Below are 26,496 nucleotides of genomic sequence, written 5' to 3'. Positions count from 1 at the left end.
TTTGGAAATAAAAAAAAAAAAAAAGTCTGTCTACAACTCGCAGTCCGACATACTAAGGATCAGCAAATCCTTTTATGCTGGGCTGTATGACGCGAAGCCCACAGACAGCAGAGCCTCCCAGTCCTTCCTGTCATCTATCACAGAGGTCTTAGATGACAGCAGGAGGGAGAGACTGGACAAGCCGCTAACTCTGGACGAGCTGACAAAGGCAGTCGAGTCTTTCGAGACGAGTAAAACTCCCGGGAGCGACGGCTTACCGGTCGAGTTGTACTCGGCCCTGTGGGACCGGGTCAGCCCGGACCTGCTGGAAGTATACGAGAGTATGCTCCTGGCCGGCAGCATGTCAGAATCCATGAGAAAAGACATCATCACCCTCATTTACAAGCAGAAGGGGGAGAGGGCAGAAATCAGAAATTGGCGGCCCATCTCACTGCTTAATGTTGATTACAAGATTCTGTCCAAAGTCGTAGCCAGTCGAGTCAAGTCTGCTCTGGAGTTGGTGATTCACCCCAATCAGACCTGTACTGTACCCGGCAGGAAGATCTCTGATAGTCTCGCGCTACTCAGGGATACGATCGCCTACGTACGGGACAGGAGGGTGGACACCTGCCTCATCAGCCTGGACCAGGAGAAGGCTTTTGACAGGATATCGCACACCTACATGATGGACGTGCTTTCCAAAATGGGGTTTGGGGAGGGAATCTGCAATTGGATCCAACTGCTCTACACAAACATCAGTAGCGCAGTCTCAATCAACGGGTGGGAATCGGAAAGTTTCCCGATCAAATCTGGAGTCAGACAGGGCTGTCCTCTCTCCCCGGTCTTGTTTGTTTGCTGTATTGAACCCTTTGCTGAGTCTATTAGGAAGGATGCGAGCATAAGAGGGGTGACAATCCCAGGCAGCGGAGGCACTCAGGTCAAAACCTCCCTGTACATGGATGACGTCGCCGTTTTCTGCTCGGATCCGCTGTCCGTGCGCAGACTGATGAGCATCTGCGACCAGTTCGAACTGGCCTCGGGAGCCAAAGTTAACCACGGCAAGAGCGAGGCCATGTTCTTTGGCAACTGGGCCGACCGATCCTTTGTCCCCTTCACCGTCAGGTCAGATTACCTGAAGGTGCTGGGGATATGGTTCGGAAGGGCTGGGGCGTGCACCAAAACATGGGAGGAGCGAGTAGCCAAGGTACGACAAAAGTTGGGCATGTGGGGGCAGCGATCTCTCCCCATTGTGGGTAAGAACCTGGTCATCAGGTGCGAGGCGCTCACGTTGTTGCTCTACGTGGCGCAGGTCTGGCCCATACCCCACTCCTGCGCCGTGGCAGTCACCCGAGCCATTTTCCGCTTTGTCTGGGGATCTAAAATGGACCGGGTCCGGAGGGACACGATGTTCAAATCTCTGGACAAGGGCGGGAAAAATGTACCCAACGTGGCCCTCATCCTGATGACCACCTTCGTGTGCGGCTGCATCAAGCTGTGTGTAGATCCCCAGTACGCAAACTCCAAGTGTCACTACGTGCTGAGGTTCTATCTGTCCCCGGTGTTGCGAAGGATGGGCCTGGTCACATTGCCGCGGAATGCTCCATGCAGTTGGGCGGTGCCGTACCACCTATCCTTCGTGGAGCAGTTTCTGCGGGAAAACACCTTTGACCACCGGTCCATCAGGCAGTGGTCTGCACGGAATGTCCTCAAGGCCCTACGGGAAAAGGAAACGGTGGATCCTGTCGGATGGTTCCCCGAGCAGACCGTCAAAGTCATTTGGCGGAATACCTCATCACCAGAACTTTCAAACAAGCACCAAGACGTAGCTTGGCTGGTGGTGAGAAGGGCCCTCCCTGTCAGATCCTTCATGCACACCCGAAGTCTCGCCCTCTCCGCCCAGTGCCCCCGCGTTGGCTGTGGTGGGGAAGAGACGGTCGCCCACCTCCTCCTGGAATGTGCCTTTGCAAAGCAGGTGTGGAAAGAGATGCAGTGGTTTTTGTCAAGGTTCATCCCAAGCAGCTCTGTAACACAGGAGTCTGTGCTCTACGGGCTGTTCCCAGGGACGCACACCGAGACAAACATCAACTGCTGCTGGAGGACTATCAATTCGGTGAAAGACGCCCTTTGGTCTGCCCAAAACTTGCTGGTCTTCCAGCGCAAAGAGTTGTCCACCGCCGAATGTTGCAGACTGGCACATTCCAAGGTCCAGGACTACGTGCTGAGGGACGCACTAAAGCTTGGGGCAGCCACAGCAAAGGCTCAATGGGGAAAGACCACAGTGTAAGGTTCCCCCACCAAGCTGGACTGAGGGGCTGGATCCATGGGAAACCCCTTGAACTGTATCGTTAATATTCTCAATTGCTGTAAATGTAAAACTGTAATTGACAAGACAATTGTGAAACGGAAGGGTTGGGAAGAAACTCATGACAGTATTGAAGGAAACTGATCTCCCTTGCAATGTTCGTATTTTTTGGTGCTGTTTGGAAACTGTTTGGCAATGTAATTTTTACAGATTTTTATGAATAAAGTATATTTTGGAAATAAAAAAAAAACAGTCTGTCTACAACCACATTCATGGACAATGGCCTTTTGAAATATGTGTGGTTTCCTTCTTGCCTTATCAAGATGCAGATATGTGGTATACACCTAAGAACTCCCCCTTCTGAGAGCAGGATTTGACCACATGCAGGTGATCTTGCATAACCAGGATGGGATTGATAAGGCACTGAAACCCAATCAAACGACCCAATTCAAAACATGACCTTATATGTCAAGCAGCCAGGGTGAGAAAGGGGGTAGAAAGCCATAGCTCACAAGAACACTGTTGCTGCAGGCGGGAAGTGTGACTTGGTCAGTTACAGGAAGTCATGCGGGAGAAGCCTTTCAGCAGACCTGACCACCTCAGACCGAGCTCCTGTACGCAGGTCTACTAAGCAACTGATGTTCCAAGTATATACTATTGCTTGGTGAGTTAATAAAGGTATTCCACATGAAGTGGAAATTGTATCCAAAGTCTGTTTCGTCCGATTGATACTCAGTACAGGGTCAGGACCTTAAAGGGAAGTGAGACCACCTTTTGAAGAGCCTTACAGTGGGAACTAATATTGGATGCAAAGCATATTTTCTTATACTACATGGCAAAAGATAACCATTCATCTGCATCTTGGTTTAAACCATACATGTATATGAATTGATACTAAGAAAGAAGTTATATTACTTGTCACATTGGGCCTTCCACCTTTTAAAATAAAAATATTCACATAAAACTGGGAGTAGCTGAATGTACCACAAGGGAGAACTGCAAGCGCAAAATAATTTTAAAACATTGTTAATGCTGATAACATAATGGTGTCAGTGTATCACCTACCTTCTTATATTGCTCAGTGTTCCTGCCCATCATTTCATTTTCCCACAGGCAAAGTGAAGATGCTTGTAGTGAAATGGGCAAAATAGTAATTAAATAGCTAACCAAATTTAATAGTAAGTTGTAAAAATGAGGGTGGTTGGGTAGATGCAGAACACATGGAGCATATTTCCACTTGTAAAATGAAGGTGACTCTATAAGGCAGGTATTAGCTATCGTTCATCACTAGAGAGAGAGATCAATCTTTGGGCCCCCTCTGGGGTCAGCAACGGAGACAGGAGGGGGTGGGGAAGGGCCGGAAAATACCGGCCAGCATGTTAGTATCAAGATGCTGTTTGCAGTGCCAGCAAAGTTCACGAGGGCAGGGAGACGAGAACAGGACAGCAATCCCGTCCACCTCTCAACTGAGGCCAATTTAGGTACATAAGAAGCTTGCCAAGAGCTAGTTAGAGTTGGAGGTTTGACTTTTTAAGGGGCACAGCTGTTGCAGGTGCTGTCCTTGGTGATCAGCTGAAGGGAGGCCGGTACAGAGTGGGGAGCCAGTCATGGATGCCCCAGGGAATTAGCCTGGTGCCATAAGAGGTTCAGCAGAGCAAAGGTATTTGGCATTTGCAAAGCAGGTGGCCTTGGCGCTGTGCATGTGGCAATGAGAGTAGGCACTCAGTGCTTGAGCACAGAAATGGGTCATTACCCCCTGGCATCATGGGAGCAGATTAAGGCGCAAGGCTGCCAACTTTTACGACCAAGGCGGAAGTAATGCACTGTTAATTCAGTCCACTACTCCACAGGTCACAGCATATTAGTAAAGTTTCCCACCTACTGGAAAACAGCCAAATTCAACACTCTATTTGTCCCGCAGAATAAAGCGCACCAAACCAGGTTTCTTTAAACAACAAAATTAACTATTTATTAATAAACTAAGTCTTAATAATGAGATAACGCTATATGTGTAAAGATTCTTTAAAAACTTCTTATTCTTCCTAAGCCTCATGCACACACACATACATTAAAAAAAACAGTTAACTGGGAAAAAGGATGTTTTGGTTTACAGCTGTTTCTTAGCAATAAAAGGGAAATAAAAAGATGGAGTTTAATCACTTTCTGGTAGGATGTTTCCGGTTAGGGGAGGTGTCCTAGAGTCGAATAGGCGCATGCTACTTGAAGTCTCTCCAGGCAAGGTTGATGAACGGTCTGTGATGGGTAGGCGTTTAAGGCAATTTGTCTGCAACAAGCATTGCACAGATCTTTCAACAAAGGGTGTAGTAACAGGTCTATTTGGGTTTTGAAATAGCAGTTTAGTAATAGAAGCATTCTTGAGCTTTCAGGATGCCCCAAAACACAAGAGGCAACAGGAATCACTCTTGTGGCAGAGATTTTTCAGAGACTGGAGGCAATAGGAATCTTCTACCTTTAAAAATGCAGGGCTTCCTTTCTGCAAAGCAGTTTACTTCCACAGAGAGCAACAACTCCTCTTTTCCGAGTCTTTTCTTCTCCAGGGTAGACCACAGCCACCACCTCAAATGTAGGAGTTTTTTCCGAGATGCAAGTCTTCATAGAGAGCAAGTCTTTTCTCTGGTCTGCAAAAACAGGTCCCTGCCAGATATTACTGCCTCCTGCCTGTCCAGCATACAGGTCTTTCACAAAGCCAAAAGGGAAACCAAAACTCTTTAACAATAAGTCATGTGACCTGTCATTTCCCTTGCTGCTGTTTGGAACCGGTGTCTTGCAGTCTGTCCCACTCAGTTCAAACACCAAGTTTCAGCATTCAATGTTCACAGAAAAAAATCCTTTTTCTGTTTTTAAAACACACAGAATTCTAAGCTTTCAAATAAAAATAAAAACTCTTGTGGCACAATCCAAAACGAAGACTTCAGCCGGCAATGGGGCACGACTGTCAGATTTTGGGCCCAGTGATGATGAGGAGCAACATCCTTTACAGGCAGGGCAGAGCTCCGAGCAGCAGGAGGGCACAGGAGAGAAAAGAGGAGCAGTAAGACAATGGAGGTCAAACCCCCATCACAGGATCTACCACCAAAGATGGAGCTACCTGGAGATAACTAAGACCCAATGTCGCAGGAGATTGCAACTCTCCAGGCAGATGGTCATAGAGATTAGTGCCCTTGTCACTGAAGATCTCACACCTCTGCTCACAATGCCTTGCCAGTAGCTGTCAAAGTCACTGCAGGCTTGTACTTCTTCACCTCTGGTTCCTTCTAAGGAACAACTGTGGACCTTGGTAACATCTCACAAACAGCAGCACACCAGTGCATCTTGCAGGTCACTGATGCCTTCTTTGCTACAGCTGGGCAGTACATTCATTTCATGTCAGATGGGCCTTGCAGAGGACACTGGGTTTCACCTCCACTACTGGATTCCCCTACGTGCAGGGCATTATCGATTGCACCCATGTGGCCGTCAGCTGCCCACTCAGATTCATCAAGAGGCAGGGCTTCCATTCCCTCTACGTCCAACCAATCTGCAACCACAACAAAAGCCTCCTCCTTGGTGCGCTTGCTTACCTGGCAGCTGCCATGACTCCTTCAACCTCCGGCAGTCCAGGCTGCCTCAGATCTTAACTTCATCCCCAAAAGTGTGTGGATGGATCCTACGGTACAAGTGATAATCGCTTGAAGACATGGCTACTCATCCCTCTACAGGGGCCCCAGACAGAAGCGACACAACCAATGCCACCTCCTCAGTAGAACAACCATTGAGCAGGCCATCAGGCTTCCGAAGATGCGGTTCCGGTGCCTGGACCTGTTGGTGACGCCCATTCAATACCCTTCTGCAAGGTCTCTGTCATTGTGGTGGTTTGCTGTGCTCTCCCTAACATGGCCCTCCAGAGACGTATAGACCTTGAGGATGGTGAGGCCCTGACAGAAGACAGGCTATCGGGGGAAGGAGCAAGAGGAGGTGAGATCGTATTTAGATTTAGAGATACAGCACTGAAACAGGCCCTTCGGCCCACCGAGTCTGTGCCGACCATTAACCACCCATTTATACTAATCCTACACTAATCCCATATTCTTACCACATCCCCACCTGTCCCTATATTCCCCTACCACCTACCTATACTAGGGGCAATTTATAATGGCCAATTTACCTATCAACCTGCAAGTCTTTTTTGGCTGTGGGAGGAAACCGGAGCACCCAGAGGAAACCCACGCAGACACAGGGAGAACTTGCAAACTCCACACAGGCAGTGCCCAGAATTGAACCTGGGTCGCTGGAGCTGTGAGGCTGCGGTGCTAACCACTGCACCACTGTGCCGCCCATGGTGAATGGTGGAGCAGCCTCGAGGGGCTGAATTACCTGCTCCTGGTTCTGATGAGAGAGGAGGAGGAATTGGAGGTGGAGGGAGATGAAGCTGAACAGAGGGGTGCACTGGCTGCACAAAGAAGTGGCTAGGCACGGCCCGGGGAGCAAAGGGTTCGTAAGGATGCCATGAATTTCCTGATTCGGGAACGTTTCAACTGAGCCTCTCTCATCCAGGGTGTGGGGCGTGGCATGGAAGGGAGTCTGAGATACCTGAACTAATACATGCAAGAAAGATACCCAAGACTGGAACATCTAATCTCTTACCCCCAATGAAGGAAGCACATCTGTCCAGAGGCTTTGCCCTCACCGTGGAGGATCCCGTTATCTCTTTCACCTCATCATACCACTTTTACCATCACAGCAGCAATAAAAAGGAGTCCCAGATGTCTGGCTTAAAGTGTCATCATTTATACAGTGGAAACAGAGGAAAACAGTGGACAGAGACAGTAAGAACACATCCCAGGGACCCATGCAGTGCACTGTGCAACTTGTAGGTCACTGATGCCCTCTTTGCTAGAGCTGGGCAGTACATTCATTTCATGTCACCCTGCAGGAAGAGGACCTCCCTCTTCTCCCTCACAGCTTCCAACATTTGATCCAGGTCAACATCAATGAAATAAAGGGCAGCCCTGCCCTGGGTACAGGCCTCTGACATGTCACTTCCCTCTAGTGTTGTGCAAGGCTTTGGCACAATCAACAGATCTCTCCCTTAGGACAACCAGCAGCCTCAGCGATGGCCGCTGTGACGAGTCCATATCAGTCCCCAGTTCACTAGACCTGCCTCCCCCACGGTCTCTACTTGAACAGGGAACATGTCTCCTTATCAATTAAGGGCTCACCCTCACGAAAATCAGGACTTCAATCAATTTCCCACTGGAGGCGAGTTCCTGACCCGAAAACAATCCTGACTCCTGTTTCCTGGCTCCTTGGCAAAAATTCAGCCTACAGAGTTGCCCTTGCCTAGCAACAGTCAGTCAGAGAGAGGGAGGGAGAGTTACCTGAGCCCAGCAATAGACAGCTGTTCAAGTAAGGTAGTGGAGATGAATTTTGAAGTCCTGCTGATAACCAGGCCACTGCAACTTCTGTGATCTAGTGACAATGGATAAGGGCTAGTGAACCACGTATGTTGTAGAAATTTTTCAACTTGTGTGCGTATGATTAGCCATATACTGAAGGACACTGCATTTGGCAGAGACAGTCATATTCGCCAATGCCAGTTCGATAGTATATAAGGGTAAGTATTTTTCCTTTGTTCAGGGTACACAAGAAGGAATGCATGCCGACATTCAAGTGTGTTCTATCTGCTGACAATTCTCGGCTTGTAAATTGCTTTTTATGCTGAGGTTAAAGAATAAAATGATGGAATCAACAACTGACTTCATCATACTCAAGTACAAAGGATCAAGTTTTTTGTTTCAATAACATTTGGAGATTCGAGCACAGGCCTGAACTTGTTGCTTTTTGCAAAAATCAGGGGCGGTTGATATCAGACTGAAGTGAAACCTGAACCACTTTAGATTCAATTTGGAAGAGTCCTGGGACAGGAGGTGGATTACTTCCACTGTTGAAAACCCACAACAAAGACTATGGAGCAAGAGACAGCATAAAGAAATAAAAATGGAAAATGCTCAATACAGCAGGTCTGGCAACATCTGTGGAGAGAGAAAGAGAGTTAATGTTTCAGGCCTGTGACCTTTCATCAGAACGGAGAAAAGTTAGAAATGTAATAGATTTTGAAGCAAGTGAAGGTGGGGCGGGGGTGGTGGGTGGGGGCGAGGGTACGAAGAACAAAAAGGGAAGATCTATGCTATTTTAGGTAATGAGACAGAATTAGCTAATGACCTCATTGTAAAGGATTCTCAAGGCAAATGTGAAATTCTATCATGTTGTGATCACTTTCAGTTACGGGGAAGAGATTTGGACCTGAAACTTGTGCCTTAAAAACTTAAATAAAGGTAATTACAAGGGAATGAGGACACAGTTGGCTAAAGTGGACTGGGAGAATAGGTTAAAAGGTAAGACGGTAGAGAAGGAGTGGCAGAAATTTAAGAAGATATTTCATTACTCTCAAGAAAGATATATTCCATGAAGAAAGACAATAAGAAGGATGCACCATCTGTGACTAACCAAGGAAGTTAAGGATAGTTGTTTGTTTTCAGCAATACTCAAGTTCTGTACTACCAGACATTTTGTCGAAGCTTTTCGTCTGCACTCATTTGGACAATTCGCAAAAATACCAATGTAGGGAAAGCAACAAATTTATACTGTATGAGAAGAGAGTGCTGATTGTTTGGCAAGTGGACTCTGATTGATAGAGGCATTGCCATGAAGAATGCATCAGGTTATGGTGAGTGACAGTTAACTGCCAAGCTTTGTTTGAAATTTAAATCAGGCAGCTTGACTCCGATTGGTCAAGGCATTGCCCTGAGGAATGAACCAGCAAATGGCTGTCACTTATTTTGTTTAGCTGAAACAGGCACAATGTGTGTACATGTTCTTTCTGTCTGCAAAGAACAGGGCCCTGTGTATTAATACATGTAGCTTCCGGTACACAAAATGTGCCACACTGCGAGCCCAACTAACAATCTTAAATTGGCTGTCAGCGTAATTCTTAGCACACTGAGGATTTAGCAAATGTTGGCCAATCGTAGAATCACATCTAATGTTGGACACTGTATTTTGAGTTTTGCAAGCATGAGCTGTACCTTGCCTATTGTGAACAGCAGAAAGGACATGCTGTTTGATACGATTTGCCAGTCTTTGGGATGCACTGCCTATATACCTAGCATCACATTGGCACTGAAGTTCACATACCACATTACTCATTTGAGAGATGGGCAGGAAGTCTTTTTGGCTTGACAGCAGCATCTGGTTAGTGGCGAAGACCACATGTGTTGCTACTGCATAGCAGCAGCATGAAACAGCTAGTTTCACCTGTTGCTCAAATTTACATATATTACTACACAGGGCCCTGTTCTTTGCAGACAGAAAGAACAAGTACATACATTGCGCCTGTTTCAGCTAAACAAAATAGTTGGCAGCCATTCGCTGGTTCATTCCTCAGGGCAATGTCTTGACCAGGGTCAAGCTGCCTGGTTTAAATTTCAAATGAAGCTTGGCAGTTAACTGTCAGTCACCATAAACTGGTGCATTCTCCATGGCAACGCCTCTACCAATAGAGTCCACTTGCCAACCAATCAGCACTCTCTTCTCATACAGTATTAATTTATTGCTTCCCTTACATTGGTATTCTTGCGAATTGTCCTGATGAGTGCAAGACAAAAAGCTTCGACAAAATGTCTCTGTTTTCAGCGATATTGAAGTTATGGATGATATCAAATTGAAAGAAAAGACATACAATCATGTGAACATTATTGGTAGGCCAGAACCTTAGAACTGTAGAAAAGTTACCGCACAGAGAGGCCATTCAGCCCATAGTGTCTGCACTGGCTGAAAAAACTAGCCGTCCAAACTAATCTCACCTTCCAGCATCTGGTCCGTAATCTTGCAGGTTACAGCACTTCAGGTGCAGGTCCAGATATCTTTTAAATGAGTGGAGGGTTTCTGCCTCCACCACCGATCTGGGCAGTGAATTCCGGACACCCACCGCCCTCTGGGTGGCAAATTTTGTTCCCCTGTAATTCTACCAGTCACCTTAAATCTGTGCCCCCTGGTAATTGACCTCTCTGCTAGGGGAAACAGGTCCTTCCTGTCTACTCTATTTAAGCCCCTCATAATTTTGTACACCCCAATTAAGTCACCCCTCAGCCTCCTCTGTTATAAGGAAAACAACCCTAACATATCCAATCTTTCCTCATAGCTGCAACTTATGAGCCCTGGCAACATTCTTGTAAACCTCCTCTGTGCTCTCTCCAGAGCAATTATGTCCTTCCTGTAATGTGGTGACCAGAACCAATTGCAATACTCCAGCTGCGGCCTAACCAGCATTTAATACAGTTCCAGCATTACATCCCTGCTTTTGTATTCTATAGAATCATAGATACCTCAGCCAATAAAGGAAAGCATTCCATATGCCTTCACCACTCTATCTACCTGTCCTGCCACCTTCAGGGACCTGTGGACATGCACTCCAAGGTCTCTCACTTTTTCTACCCCTCTCAAAATCCTCCCATTTATTGTGTATTCCCTTGCTTTGTTTGCCCTCCCCAAATACATTATCTCACACTTCTCCGGATTTAATTCCATTTGCCACTTTTCTGCCCACTCAACCAAACCATTGATATTATTCTGGATTCTACAGCTATCCTCTTCAACTACACAGCCAATTTTTGTGTCATCTGCAAATTTCCCAATCATCCCTCCCACATTCGAGTCCAAATCATTTATACCACAAACAGCAAGGGACCCAACACTGAGCCCTGTGGAATGCCACTGGAAACCGCCTTCCATTCGCAAAAACATCCAACCACTGCCCTTTGTTTCCGGTCACTGAGCCAATTTTGGATCCAACTTGCCACATTCCCCTGTATGCCATGGGCTTTTACTTTTCTGACCAGTCTGCCATGTGGGACCTTGTCAAATGCCTTACTAAAATCCAGGTAGACCACATCCGCTGCACTATCCTCATCAATCTTCCTTGTTACTTCCTCAAAAAATTCAATTCAGTTAGTAAGACATGACCTTCCCTTCACAAATCCATGCTGACGATCCCTGATTAAACTGTGCCTTTCTAAGTGGCAGTTTATCCGGTCTCAGAATTGATTCTAATAATTTGCCCACCACCGAGGTCAGACTGACCAGCCTATAATTATTTGGTCTCTCCCTCGCACCCTTTTTAAACAATGGTACAACATTCATAGACCTCCAATCCTCTGGTACCTCACCTGTATCTAGTGAGGAGTTAAAGATGATCCTCAGAGCATCTGCTATTTCTTCCCTAGCTTCCTTTAACAACCTGGGATACAATCCATCCGGCCTTGGTGATTTATCCGCTTTCAAGGATGTCAGATCCTCTAGTACTTCCTCTCTCATTATGCTTATCGTATCTAATATTTCACGCTCCTCCACTTTTACAACAATGTCTACATAATCCCTCCCCTTTGTTCTTGACTCCTTTGTGAAGACAGAGACAAAAAACTCATTAAGAACCTTGCCCACATCTTCTGCATTGATGCATTAGTTCCCTTGTACATCTCGGATAGCCTCTACCCTTTCCGAGTTATCCTCTTGCTCTTAATGTACCGATAAAACATCTTTGGATTTTCCTTGATTTTACCTGCCAATAATTTTTCATGCCTTCTTTCTGCTTTCCTAATTCCTTTTTAACTTCACCCCTATACTTTCTATACTCTAGAAGATTGGGAAAATTTTAGAAACCAAAAGGATGACTTAAAAAAAAGAGCAAGAAAATAGAGCACGAGTAAACTAGCACAAATATAAAAATGGACAGTAAAAGCTTCAAGTATTTAAGAGAAGCTGAAGTAAGTGTTGGTCCCTTAGGAGGATCAGACTGGGAATTAATAATGGGTAACAAGGAAATGGCAGAGACTTTGAACAAGTATTTTGTATCTGTCTTAACAGTAGAAGACACAAAATGCATCCCAAGAGTCGTAGAAAAATCAAGAAGCATAAAAGGAGGGAGGAATTTAAAACAATCACTAAAACCAGAGAAAAAAGTACTAGGAAAATTAATGGGACTAAAGGCTGACCAGTCCCTTGGACCTGATGGCCTGCATCCTAGGGTCTTAAGAGAAAGTGCTTGTAATCTTCCAGAATTCCCTAGATTCTAGAAAGATCCCAATGGATTGGTAAACTACAAATGTATCACCTCTATTCAAGACAGGAGGGGGAGAGAAAGCAGGAACTATAGGCCAGTTAGCCTAACATGCGTCATTGGGAAAATGCTAGAATCAATTAAGGAAGAGTAGCAGGATATTTAGAAAATCATAATGCAATCAGGCAGAGTCAACATGTGTTTGTGTAAAGGGAAAGAGCAGTTGACAAATTTATTAGAGTTCTTTGAGGATGTAACAAGCAGGGTGGACAAAAGGGAAGCAGTAGATGTCGAGTATTTGGATTTTCAAAAGGCATTCGATAAAGTGCCACATAAAAAGGTTACTACACAAAGAGCTCATAGCGTTGGGCATAATATATTCGCATGGATACAAGATTGGCCACTTAACAGCAAACAGAGCATTGGGATAAATGAAGCATTTTCAGGTTAACAAACTGAAACTAGTGGGATGCCGCAGGGATCAGTGCTGGGGCCTCAACTATTTACAATCTATGTTCATAGCTTGGAGGAAGGGACAGAGTGTATTGTAGCCAAATTTGCTGATGATACAAAGATAGGTGGAAAAACAGGTTGTGAGGAAGACACAAAAGAGTTTGCAAAGGGATCTGAATAGGGTAAGTGAATGGGCAAAAATTCAGCAGATGCAGTATAATGTGGGAAAGTGTGAGGTTGTCCAGTTTGGCGAGAAGAATAGAAAAGCAAAATATTATTGAAGTCAGACAGACTGCAGAATCCTGCGGTGTGGAGATATCTGGATGTCCTTGTACGTGAATCACAAAAAAATCATGCAGGTACAGCAAGTAATTCAGAAGATAAGTGGAATGTAGGCCTTTATTGCAAAGGGGATGGAGTATAAAAGTAGGGAAGTCTTGCTACAATTGTACAAGGCATTGGTGAAACTACACCTAGAGTACTGTGCAGTTTTGGTGCCCTTACTTGAGGACAACACTTGCATTGGAAGCAGTTCAGAGAAGGTTCACCAGGCTGATTCCTGGGATAAATGGGTTGTCTTATGAGGAAAGGATGAGCAGGTTGGGCCTATACTCATTGGAGTTAAGAATAAGAGGTGATCTTATTGAAAGATACAAGATTGAGGGGACTTGACAAGGGAGATGTTAACAGGATGAGTCCTCTCATGGGCAATCTTGAACTAGGGAATGCAGTTTCAAAATAAGGGGTCTCCCATTTAAGATGGAGATAAAGAGGAATTTCTTCTTTCAGATGGTCGTTATCAGCATCCAAAAGTAAAGAGATTAAGAAACAAGAGAAAAAAAAAAAGTGAACAAGCAAAAAAAGTACAAAATAAAATGGGGGCAGAGGGAATGATCTAAAATAGTTGAACTCATGTTGAGACTGTAAAGTGCCCAGTTGAGGTGGTGTTGAGCTTCATTGGCCAAGGCCAGAGAGAGTGGGAGTAAGGTACAGAATTGAAAGAACAGGCAACAAAAGGTTCAGGGTCATTTGCTAAACAGGCAGATGTCCAGTCACCAAAATGAGGAAGCAAATGAGTCTCTGATCCACAACTGTTTTATTGACAATTCATAGTTCAGTCCAAACATCAGTTCCCACTCTTTCCTTCTGGACTAACTCTCTGTCCAGAGGCAACTCCCCAAAAACCCAGCCCTTAAATACAAAACTATAATGAGCATCACCTGCTCTCTATGAACACAGAAATGAGTCCTGTTTAATTAAAGGGGCCAGCATGTTCAATATTGTCAGATTCCCTTTCTTTTGAGAAAAAAAAACATACGTCCAGATAAGAATATATCTAAAAAAAAAAATTTAGATTCCCAAACATTACATAGGAAGATATCCTCCTTCTAGAACGGAAAACAACTCTCCAGTAGAGGCATTCCTCTTAGTGAAACAATCCGATAGTTGACGACTAGGATCCACCTTAGATATTTCCTTCCTTTCCAACATTTGCTTCAAACTGGCTGTCTATCCTCAGCCTTTTTTCATTTAAGCTTTTTGTTGAATGTATATTATTCCAGAGATCGATTATCTATGGAACATTCAATTTGTATCGTCTTTTCGGTCTCTCTTTTATATAACATTTCTTCCAAGAAATTGGACAAATATAATTCCATATCAAAAGCATCCATGAGTGCAAGAGTTTCAGTGGCTAGTGTGCTCTTCACCACTCTTATTTTCTTGGCCTCCCATGCCAATGGGCAACTTTTCCCATTCTCTCCCACAAGGGATATCACAAACCCTCTTGCACTGGAAAATCCATCACCAAGGTTTGCGTGCGAGACATCACGAAAACCAATTAATTTAATATTTTTGGGATCACGCAAAGCGGGGAACTTCAACATACACTTCTCTATTTTAATTTATTTTTTTTTTTTATAAATGTTTTGTTTGCTCTCAGGATGTCTTCAACCTTAGGATGTTTCAACATAAGACTAAGTTCCAGCACATCAAAACTTGCATCTGGTCTCGTCTGTGAGGCTAACCAATTGAGCTGTCCGAGAAGACTCAACTGTTCCAGTTCACCCTTGGACGCAGCTGCATCTTTGTCCTGATCTGGTGCGATCAATTGTGATGGGAGTGACATTTTCCAAGTAAGAATGTTGATGCAAAACTACATCTGACTCACCCCCGCTTCATCTCCAAACCCACATATTTAAAAGCCCCAGGAGCTTGACTGCCAAATTTTAAATTCTGCCTTAATTCGATGGCAAACATTTTCAAACTCATTAGTACCACCCCACAAACAAAACATCCATGTGGGTCATAAAGATAGCCAAAAGTTTTCCATTATAGTGGCAATAAAACATTGCAGGGTCCGCCTGCAGTTGTGAACATCCGAACTAATAGAACTGCCCTCACTGAAAAATACCATACCCGGGAAGTATAATTCAACCCATATACACATTTATTCAACTTCCAGAGCTTCCCCTCTTTGTCTGATGCTTCCTTCGGAGGCTGCAGAAACACTTCCCTCTGCAGCAGGTCACCCTGAAGAAAGCTGCTTTGATATTCCTGGAGGTGCAAGTCCATAGATAAGTTGCTAAAATAGCCAAAACGACTCAAAACCACCTTTCCCATTGTGGGAGATATCTTTATCCCCTAAGCACTCCTCAAAACCTCTGGCCACCAACCGAGCCTTGGCCTTATAGGTCCTATCTGGTAGGATGTTTTCTGTACAAATCCATCTGTGTAATAGAGGAGGTTGGCCCCTATCCACAACCTCTGAATATACCCCAAATTCTCTCCAACTATTTAACCCTCTCACTTTATCCTCTTATTGCCCCATCTTCTAATCTATTAGAGGCTACGAACGCTTCCCGATCACAGGGACTTCTGCTTTGGACCTTATCCAGAGAAGGTTCTCAACTATCTTGGCTACACCGTCACCTCGTCAGGCTGTGTCTTCTCTCACGTTGAGCCCTCACTGGACTACCCCTGTCAAAATGCCTACTTGAGGTCCTTTCAACTGTACATGACCTTGTTCTCCTCAGATGAATCTCCTGAATCATTATCTGAACTCTAGCTACGTTTTCTCGTTCTCCATTCTTAAACTCCTGTTTGCCAATCCATGGTCTTCACTTCTTGTCCCTCTTGGACATTTAACCAATTTTTGTATTTTCCTGTAGACTTCCCTGCTCGTCCAACTATCGTAGCCTCCCTCCAGTTATCGGACCCTACTAGCCAGTACGCCACCCGGGAACCTATTTTGGGCAACTGATCCCTGGAGGAGATGGCTTCTTTGTTCTTCCCAAACAGTATAGGTATCAGTATCTATTTCTTGATCTCAGATCCCGCCCTTCTGGCTCAAAATAAAATTGCAGAATGCATGGGTATGTGATGTAGATGGTGCCTCATGATCATCACCTTCTCCCGTGTTCGAAAATTCAAAACGCATCCCTAGTACTCACACACAATGTGCTTTTATGGTTTAATTCCCATGTTGTATTCCTAAAATTTTCCCATCACGTCTGATAACTTTTCCTGAACCTTTCCATTCTGTATGCCCTTCTCCTATATTAAACAAGATCGCCAGAACTCAAGTCTTCCCCAGACCGTCTTATGTGACGTCTTAATGCACTGAATTTTTTCCTGATGCTTCAGCTTGGATAAACGGTCTCCTGCCAGCATGTAGCGCATTTAGGTGAGCGGAGAAAGTAGAGCTAATAGTCGTTCCCTCCAGGGACGAAGAATCATCATAGTATGGAAGGCAATTTTGGATTACGGCTGTATACCAATTGGTATGGCTATACCACCACCACCCCCCCCACCCCACCATCATTTGTAAAGAATTTTTTGCATGTGCTACCCATGCCAGAGCCGTTTGTAGCTTAATTAGTTGATCCGCCAGTATTTTGTGTAACATGTCATCGATTATCCCATGATTTCTCACAATCCATTGCTGAACGGACTTTCTGCAGCAGTGATCATAACTACAATATTTAAGTTCTCACATGTCCCTAAACTTGTCATTTGCAAATTCCCCTCTTATCTGTCAGAAATTTTGCCAGCGCTCCAAGACCTGTACCAACCAACTTTTCCATAACTTTATCCACTATTGTACTTCTTGTTTATTACCGTAGATATGCTGAACATAGTTGCCATAATTGACAAAATGCAACAGATAAATACCATGATCTCGAAGAACAAAGAACAGTACAGCACAGGAACAGGCCATTCGGTCCTCCAAGCCTGCGCCGATCTTGAAGCCTGCCTAAACTAAAGCCTTCTGCACTTCCGGGGACCGTATCCCTCTATTCCCATCCTATTCATGTATTTGTCAAGATGCCTCTTCAATGTCATTATTGTACCTGCTTCCACCACCTCCCCTGGCAGCAAGTTCCAGGCACTCACCACCCTCTGTGTAAAGAAATTGCCTCGCACATCCCCTCTAAACTTTGCCCCTCTCACCTTAAACCTATGTCCCCTAGTAACTGACTCTTCCACCCTGGGAAAAAGCTTCTGACTATCCACTCTGTCCATGCCGCTCATAACTTTGTAAACCTCTATCATGTCGCCCCTCCACCTCTGTCATTCCAGTGAAAACAATCCAAGTTTATCCAACCTCTCCTCATAGCTAATGCCCGCCAGACCAGGCAACATCCTGGCAAACCCTCTCCAAAGCCTCCACGTCCTTCTGGTAGTGTGCTGACCAGAATTGCACACAATATTCGAAGTGTGGCCTAACTAAAGTTCTGTACAGCTGCAGCATGACTTGCCAATTTTTATACTCTATGCCCCGACCGATGAAGGCAAGCATGCCGTATGTCTTCTTGACTACCTTATCCACCTGCGTTGCCACTTTCAGTGACCTGTGGACCTGTACGCCCAGATCTCTCTGCCTGTCAATACTCCTAAGGGTTCTGCCATTTACTGTATACCTCCCACCTGCATTAGACCTTCCAAAATGCATTACCTCACATTTGTCCAGATTAAACTCCATCTGCCATTTCTCCACCCAAGTCTCCAACCGATCTATATCCTGCTGTATCCTCTGACAATCCTCATCATTATCCACAACTCCACCAACCTTTGTGTCATCTGCAAACTTACTAATCAGACCAGCTACATTTTCCTCCAAATCATTTATATATACTACAAAGAGCAAAGGTCCCAGCACTGATCCCTGTGGAACACCACTAGTCACATCCCTCCATTCAGAAAAGCACCCTTCCACTGTTACCCTGTCGTCTATGACAAAGCCAGTTCTGTATCCATCTTGCCAGCTCACCTCTAATCCCATGTGACTTCACCTTTTGTACCAGTCTGCCATGAGGGACCTTGTCAAAGGCTTTACTAAAGTCCATATAGATAACATCCATTGCCCTTCCTTCAATCATCTTCGTCACTTCCTCAAAAGACTCAATCAAATTAGTAAGACATGACCTACCCTTTACAAAACCATGCTGCCTCTCGCTAATAAGTTAATTTGTTTCCAAATGGAGTAAATCCTGTCCCGAAGAATCCTCTCTAATAATTTCCCTACCACTGACGCAAGGCTCACCGGCCTATAATTTCCTGGATTAGTCTTGCTACCCTTCTTAAACAAAGGAACAACATTGGCTATTCTCCAGTATGTATGTCACATTGGGATGTGATTTATTCAACAAGAGAGTCATATTCTTTATCCACAACTCCAGCATCCTTTAGTAGTTTTAACTTCTGCTATGAAGGATGGGCATATTGTCTGTGCAACTTCCAGATAATTCTCCTCGTTAGCTAGACTTTTGTCTCCAGACGTCAATAATACTTGAACTTCTCAGCAAGAAACACAGTTTCAACAATGTCCTGATCCAGTGAATTACAAATTTACTGCTTTACCGAAGACAAACACTTCGTCATTCTCCATGTCCAATCTCATCTTCGCTTTTTTTCAATCGAAGATTTAATCATCAACAGCAGTGTCACTCTGGACCACATCAGTGCTGATGAAATGACACATTCCTGCTATTTCACACAGGAGGACCACTCTCTTTAAAGATGTTAACATATCATCTCCAAACCTAAAGCAAGTAGCACTTTCATATTCTCTAACTTTACTTCTATCTGCCTTGTAAAGGGATTCCAATTAACAGTTCAGCCAATCAACTCCACACAGTTGAGGTACAGCCACTATCTAATATCACACAATTGAATGAATCGGCAACCAAAATGCTCAATGCCAGACTCAAGTTTTCAGTCATCAATACGATAGTCATGTTGTTCATCATTACCATATTCATCAGCAGAACTGTCCATCTCATGAGTCACTTCAAATACTCGATTCCTGGCTCTAGGACAATTCCTTGCATCGTGATACTTAAGACTCACATCAAAAACACTTGTTAACCACTCCCTGCACAGCTCTGGGATTCATTCGCCTTCGGTTATCATCCCAACCTTGCCTTCTGTTTTGATCCATAAATCGATCAGAAGCATGACCCACCTCAAAATGGCTTGCAGCAACTCTCTCCCTGCACAAGCACCCATGACTAGGCCCACATCGATTTTGAGAGCCAGTAATCATGGAGTCCTCCATTCTCTATCACATGAAGGTAGCTGGTAAGGATTGTTTTCCCAAAAATTTCTTAAGGGCTGCAGTCATTTGTGCAAAAAAAAAGAGAACCTTTACCTGGAATTGAACCCCTGTCAAAACCAAAAGTCTATGAGATCTGTGCACAATCTAACAATTTGAATGCAAGCACAGACTTAGGAATTTCTAGACTGAATTTTTTTTAGTCTGTTATATAACCTATCAAATTCCATGACATATTCTTGCATGGACTGATTGTCCATCTTAAATTTATCAAAAATCAACCATGCCTCATCGGCTTCCAACAAATTATCTTTTTTGTAAGTCTTGTCCATAAATTGTATTAGAATTGGCAATCGCTCTTCAATATCCAAGTCAGTAACATTCAGTTCCAAAAATACTTGATTTCTAATCTTGCTTTTTCCTGGTAAGGACAAAGCCAAGGCCACAACTTGCTTCCTCCTGGTTAGGGAAGTGACTCTAGTCCACATTTCCACCTCATTCTTCCACTGTTCATATGGTTCCAATTCCAAAAAGACCAGTGGGTAATCATAGTTCGAGAGCCTGCAGCATGATTCAGCCATTTCACCCCAAAACCCACCAGGAGCCTTGCTTTGGTTAGTGAAAGAAACTATGTTTTTCTTCATATTCCCACCTGAAGAGATCAAAGTTAATCCTCTGCTACCATGTTTAAACAGGCAGATGTCCAGTCACCAAAATGAGGAAGCAAATAACAGTCTCTGATGCACAACTGTGTTATTTGCAATTCATAGCTCAGTCCAAACATCAGGTCCCACTCTTTCCTTCTAGAGTAACTCTCTGTCCAGAGGCAACTCCCCAACTGACCAAAAACCCAGCCCTTAAATACAAAACTATAATGAGCATCACCTGCTCTCTATGAACACTGAAATGAGTCCTGTTTAATTAAAGGGACCAGCATTTTCAATATTGTCAATATTTGTGGACTGAATGGAGGTGTTCTGCAAAGCAGTCACCTAGTCCGCATTTGGCTTCCCCAATGAAGAGGAGACCACATCGTGAGCAGCCAATACAGTATACGAGATTGAAAGAAGTACAAGTAAATCACTGTTTCACTTGGAGTGTTTGGGGTCTTGAACGATGAGAAGGGAGGAGGTAAAAGGGCAAGTGTTGCATCTCCTGCACTTGCATGGAAAGGGACCGTAGGAAAGGGAAGGGGTGTTGGGTGTGACTGAGGAGTGGACCTGGGTGTCACAGAAGTGAGGGGAAGATGTGTTTGGTGGTGGCATCACCTGGAGGTGGTGGAAATGGTGGAGGATGATCACTGAAACAAAGGCTGGTGGAGTGGAAGGTGAGGACAAGGGGAACCCTACTGCGGTTCTAGGAGGGAGTCGATAAGGGATAAAACAAAACATACATGTATAGTGACAGTAACCCAGAGAGCCAGGGTATTGTTCTGCGGACATGGGTTCGAATCCCACCACAGCAGAAGGTGGAATTTGAATTCAATTAATAAAGCTGGAATTAAAAGCTAGTCTAATGATGGCCATGAAACCATTGTCGATTGTTATAAAAATCCATCTGGTTCACTAACGTCCTTTAGGGAAGGAAACCTGCTGTCCTTACCTGGTCTGGCCTACCATACTTGTCACTCCTGAGCCACAGCAATGTGGTTGATTCTAATGTGCCCTCTGAAATGACCGAGCAAGCCACTCAGTTGCATCTAACCGCTACTAAGTCAATAAGGGATAAAACCGGACTGACCATCTGGCATTGACGTAGGCACCAGAAACGAAAATGGCAATTCCAGCCCTGTCGACTCTGCAAAGTCCTCCTTACTAACATCTGGGGGCTTGTGCCAAAGTTGGGAGAGCTGTCCAACAGACTAGTCAAGCAATAGCCTGACACAGTCATACTCACGGAATCGTACCTTACAATGTCCCAGGTACTGCCATCACAATCCCCGGGTATGTCCTGTCCCACCGGCAGGACAGACCCAGTAGAGGTGGTGGCACAGCGGTATATAGTCGGGAGGGAGGTGCCTTGGGAGTCCTCAACATCGACTCCGGACCCCATGAAGTCTCATGGCATCAGGGCAAACATGGGCAAGGTAATCTCCTGCTGATTACCACCTACCACCCTCCCTCAGCTGATGAATTAGTACTCTGCCATGTTGAACATCACTTGGAGGAAGCACTGAGGGTGGCAAGGGCACAGAATATCTCTGGGTGGGGGGGCTTCAATGTCCATCACCAAGACTGGATCGGTAGCACCACGACTGACCAAGCTGGTCAAGTCCTAAAAGGACATAGCTGCTAGACTGGGTCTGCGGCTGGTGGTGAGGGAACCAACAAGAGGGAAAAACATACTTGACCTTGTCCTCACCAATCTGTCTGCCGCAGATGCATCTGTCAAATGACAGTATTGATAGGAGTGACCACCGCACAGTCCTTGTGGAGATTTAAGTCCCATGTTCACATCGAAGATACCCTCCATCGTGTTGTGTGGCACTACCACCGTGCTAATAGGGAAAGATTTCGAACAGATCTAGTAATGTAAAACTGGGCATCCATGAAGCGCTGTGGGCCATCAGCAGCAGCAGTGTTGTATTCAACCACAATCAGTAACCTCATGGCCCGGCATATCCCCCACTCTACCATTGCCTTCAAGCCAGGGATCAACCCTGGTTCAATGAAGGGTGCAGGAGGGCATGCCAGGAGCAACACAAAGCATACCGCAAAATGAGGTGTCAACCTGGTGAAGCTACAACTCAGGACTACTTGCATGCCAAACAGCAGAAGTAGCATGTGATTGACAGAGCTAAGCAATCCCATAACCAACAGATCAGATCTAAGCTCTGCAGTCCTGCCACTTCCAGTCGTGAATGGTGTGGACAATTAAACAACTAACTGGAAGAGGTGGCTCCACAAATAGCCCCATTCTCAATGATGGGGGAGCCCAGCACATCAGTGCAAAAGATAAGGCTGAAACATTTGTAAATCTTCAGCCAGAAGTGCTGAATGGATGATCCATCTCTGCCTCCTCATGAGGTCCCCAGCATCACAGATGCAAGACTTGGGCCAATTCGATTCACTCCACGTGTTATCAAGTTACAACTGAAGGCACTGGATACTGCAAAGACTATGGGCCATGACAACAATCAGGTAATAGTACTGAAGACCTGTGCTCCAGAACTTGCCGCGCCACTAGCCAAGCTGTTCCAGTACAGCTACAACACTGGCATCTACCCTGCAATGTGGAAAATTGCCCAGGTATGTCCTGTACACAAAAAGCAGGACAAATCCAACCCAGCCAATTACTGCCACATTAGTCTGCTTTCAATCATCAGTAAAATGATGGAAGGTGTCGACAACAGTGCTATCAAGCAGCAGCTGCTTAGCAATAACCTGCTCAGTGACGCTCAGTTTGGGTTCTGCCAGGGTCACTCAGCTCCTGACCTCATTACAGCCTTGGTTCAAACATGGACAAAAGAGCTTAACTCCAGAGGTAATAAAAACAAGAAATGCTGGAAATACTCAGCAGGTCCAGCAGCATCTGTGGAGAGAGAAGCAGAGTTTCAGGTCAGTGACCCTTCTTCAGAACTGGCAAATATTAGAAATGTAAAAGGTTATAAGCAAGTAAAGCATGCGGCGGGGCAAGAGATTACAAAGGTGAAGGTGTAGATAGGACAAGGTCACAGAATAGCTGACCAGAAGGTCGTGGGGCAACGGCAAGCAATATGCTAATGGTGTGTTGAAAGACAGATCGGGTGTTAACGGAGTGAAAATTGAATAGCCGTAGGTACAAACATGAAAAAAAGTGGGTAAGCAAACTGAACAAACTAAGATGAAATAAAATACACAAAAAAAAATTTAAAAAGGAAAAATAAAAAAATAAATAAAAATAAAAGTAAAATGGGGGCCCGTCATGCTCTGAAATTATTGAACTCAATGTTCAGTCCGGCAAGCTGTAGTGTGCCTAATCGGTAAATGAGATGCTGTTCCTCGAGCTTGTGTTGATGTTCACTGGAACACTGCAGCGATCCCAGGACAGAGATGTGTGCATCAGAGCAGGGGGGAGTGTTGAAATGGCAAGCAACTGGAAGCTCGGGGTCCCAGTCTGTGTTTGGTCTCCCCAATGTAGAGGAGACCATATTGTGAGCAGCGAATACAGAATACTACATTGAAAGAAGTACAAGTAAATCGCTGCTTCACCTGAAAGGAGAGTTTGGGGCCTGGTATAGTGAGGAGAGAGGAGGTAAATGGCAGTATTACACCTCCTGCGATTGCAGGGGAAGGTGCCATGGGAAGGGGACGAGGTGGTGGGGGTAAAGGAGGAGTGGACCAGGGTGTCATGAAGGGAACGATCCCTTTGGAATGCTGACAGGGGAAGGGAGGGGAAGATGCTTTTGGTAGTGGCGTCACGCTGGAGGTGGCAGAAATGGTGGAGGATGATCCTTTGGATATGGAAGCTGATGGGGTGGAAAGTGAGGACAAGGGGAACCCTGTCGCGGTTCTGGGAGGGAGGGGGAAGGGGTGAGGATAGAGGTGCGAGAAATGGGCCGGACACGGTTGAGGGTCCTGTCAATCACAGTGGGGGGGAATCCTTGGTTGAGGAAAAAGGAAGATATATCAGAAGCACTGTCATGGAAGGCAGCATCATCAGAGCAGATGCAACGGAGACGGAGAAACTGGGAGAATGGAATGGAGTCCTTACAGGAGGCAGGGTGTGAAGAAGTGTAGTCGAGGTAGCTGTGGGAGTCGGTGGGCTTATAATGGATATTAGTAGACAGCCTATCCCCAGAGATGGAGAGAGAGAAGTCGAGGAAGGGAAGGGAAGTGTCAGACATGGACCATGTAAAGATGAGAGAAGGGTGGAAATTAGAAGCAAAGTTGATAAAGTTTTCCAATTCGGGGCGGGAGCAGGAAACGGCAACGATACAGTCATCAATGTACTGGAAAAAGAGTTGGGGGAGGGGGCCTGAGTAGGACTGATTAGCGTGCAGGAGAGACATGTTCCTGTGAAAATGAGGGGTAGAAATGGCAAGATTAGGGAACCATGGATGACAGGTGAAATTGTGAGACTAGCTAGGAGGAAAAACGAAGCACACATAAGGTCTAGGCGGCTGAAGAAAGACGAAGCTTTGAAAGAATATCGGGATTGTCGGCGCAATCTGAAACGAGGAATTAAGAGGGCTAAAAGGGGTCATGAAATATCTTTAGCAAACAGGGTTAAGGAAAATCCCAAAGCCTTTTATTCATATATAAGGAGCAAGAGGGTAACTAGAGAAAGGATTGGCCCACTCAAGGACAAAGGAGGAAAGTTATGCGTGGAGTCAGAGAAAATGGGTGAGATTCTAAACGAGTACTTTGCATCGGTATTCACCGAGGAGAGGGACATGACGGATGTTGAGGTTAGGGACAGATGTTTGATTACTCTAGGTCAAGTCGGCATAAGGAGGGAGGAAGTGTTGGGTATTCTAAAAGGCATTAAGGTGGACAAGTCCCCAGGTCCGGATGGGATCTATCCCAGGTTACTGAGGGAAGCGAGAGAGGAAATAGTTGGGGCCTTAACAGATATCTTTGCAACATCCTTAAACACGGGTGAGGTCCCGGAGGACTGGAGAATTGCTAATGTTGTCCCCTTGCTTAAGAAGGGTAGCAAGGAAAATCCAGGTAATTATAGACCGGTGAGCCTGACGTCAGTGGTAGGGAAGCTGCTGGAGAAGATACTGAGGGATAGGATCTATTCCCATCTGGAAGAAAATGGGCTTATCAGTGATAGGCAACATGGTTTTGTGCAGGGAACGTCATGTCTTACCAACTTAATAGAATTCTTTGAGGAAGTGACAAAGTTGATTGATGAGGGAAGGGCTGTAGATGTCATATACATGGACTTCAGTAAGGCGTTTGATAAGGTTCCCCATGGTAGGCTGATAGAGAAAGTGAAGGCGCATGGGGTCCAAGGTGTACTAGCTAGATGGATAAAGAACTGGCTGGGCAACAGGAGACAGAGAGTAGCAGTGGAAGGGAGTTTCTCAAAATGGTGACGTGTGACCAGTGGTGTTCCACAGGGATCCGTGCTGGGACCACTGTTGTTTGTGATATACATAAATGATTTGGAGGAAAGTATAGGTGGTCTGATTAGCAAGTTTGCAGACGACACTAAGATTGGTGGAGTAGCAGATAGTGAAGGGGACTGTCAGAGAATACAGCAGAATATAGATAGATTGGAGAGTTGGGCAGAGAAATGGCAGATGGAGTTCAATCAGGGCAAATGCGAGGTGATGCATTTTGGAAGATCCAATTCAAGAGTGAACTATACAGTAAATGGAAAAGTTCTGGGGAAAATTGATGTCCAGAGAGATTTGGGTGTTCAGGTCCATTGTTCCCTGAAGGTGGCAACGCAGGTAAATAGAGTGGTCAAGAAGGCATACGGCATGCTTTCCTTCATCGGACGGGGTATTGAGTACGAGTTGGCAGGTCATGTTACAGTTGTATAGGACTTTGGTTCAGCCACATTTGGAATACTGCGTGCAGTTCTGGTCGCCACATTACCAAAAGGATGTGGATGCTTTGGAGAGGGTGCAGAGGAGGTTCACCAGGATGTTGCCTGGTATGGAGGGCGCTAGCTATGAAGAGAGGTTGAGTAGATTAGGATTATTTTCATTAGAAAGACGGAGGTTGAGGGGGGACCTGATTGAGGTGTACAAAATCATGAGAGGTATAGACAGGGTGGATAGCAAGAAGCTTTTTCCCAGAGTGGGGGATTCAATTACAAGGGGACACGAGTTCAAAGTGAAAGGGGAAAAGTTTAGGGGGGATATGCGTGGAAAGTTCTTTACGCAGAGGGTGGTGGGTGCATGGAACGCATTACCAGCGGAGGTGGTAGACGCAGGCACGATAGCGTCTTTTAAGATGTATCTAGACAGATACATGAATGGGCAGGAAGTAAAGAGATACAGACCCTTAGAAAATAGGCGACAGGTTTAGATAGAGGATTTGGATCGGCGTAGGCTTGGAGGGCCGAAGGGCCTGTTCCTGTGCTGTAATTTTCTTTGTTCTTTGACTGGAACAAGGAATGTTCGACATATCCCGCCAAACTCCAGAGGTGATG

The 26,496-nt window shown here is 45.2% G+C and overlaps 1 protein-coding gene across 1 annotated transcript in view; it reads right to left on the bottom strand.

Annotated features, from left to right (window-relative positions):
- spo11 (SPO11 initiator of meiotic double stranded breaks) overlaps positions 1-26,496 on the bottom strand; it is a 117,864-nt gene that overhangs the window by 7,507 nt on the left and 83,861 nt on the right. The gene's annotated exons all lie outside the window — the stretch shown is intronic.

This window comes from Heterodontus francisci, chromosome 16, assembly GCF_036365525.1.
Source record: "Heterodontus francisci isolate sHetFra1 chromosome 16, sHetFra1.hap1, whole genome shotgun sequence".
Taxonomy (NCBI): Eukaryota; Metazoa; Chordata; class Chondrichthyes; order Heterodontiformes; family Heterodontidae; genus Heterodontus; species Heterodontus francisci.
This window is presented reverse-complemented; position numbering and strand designations above follow the sequence as displayed.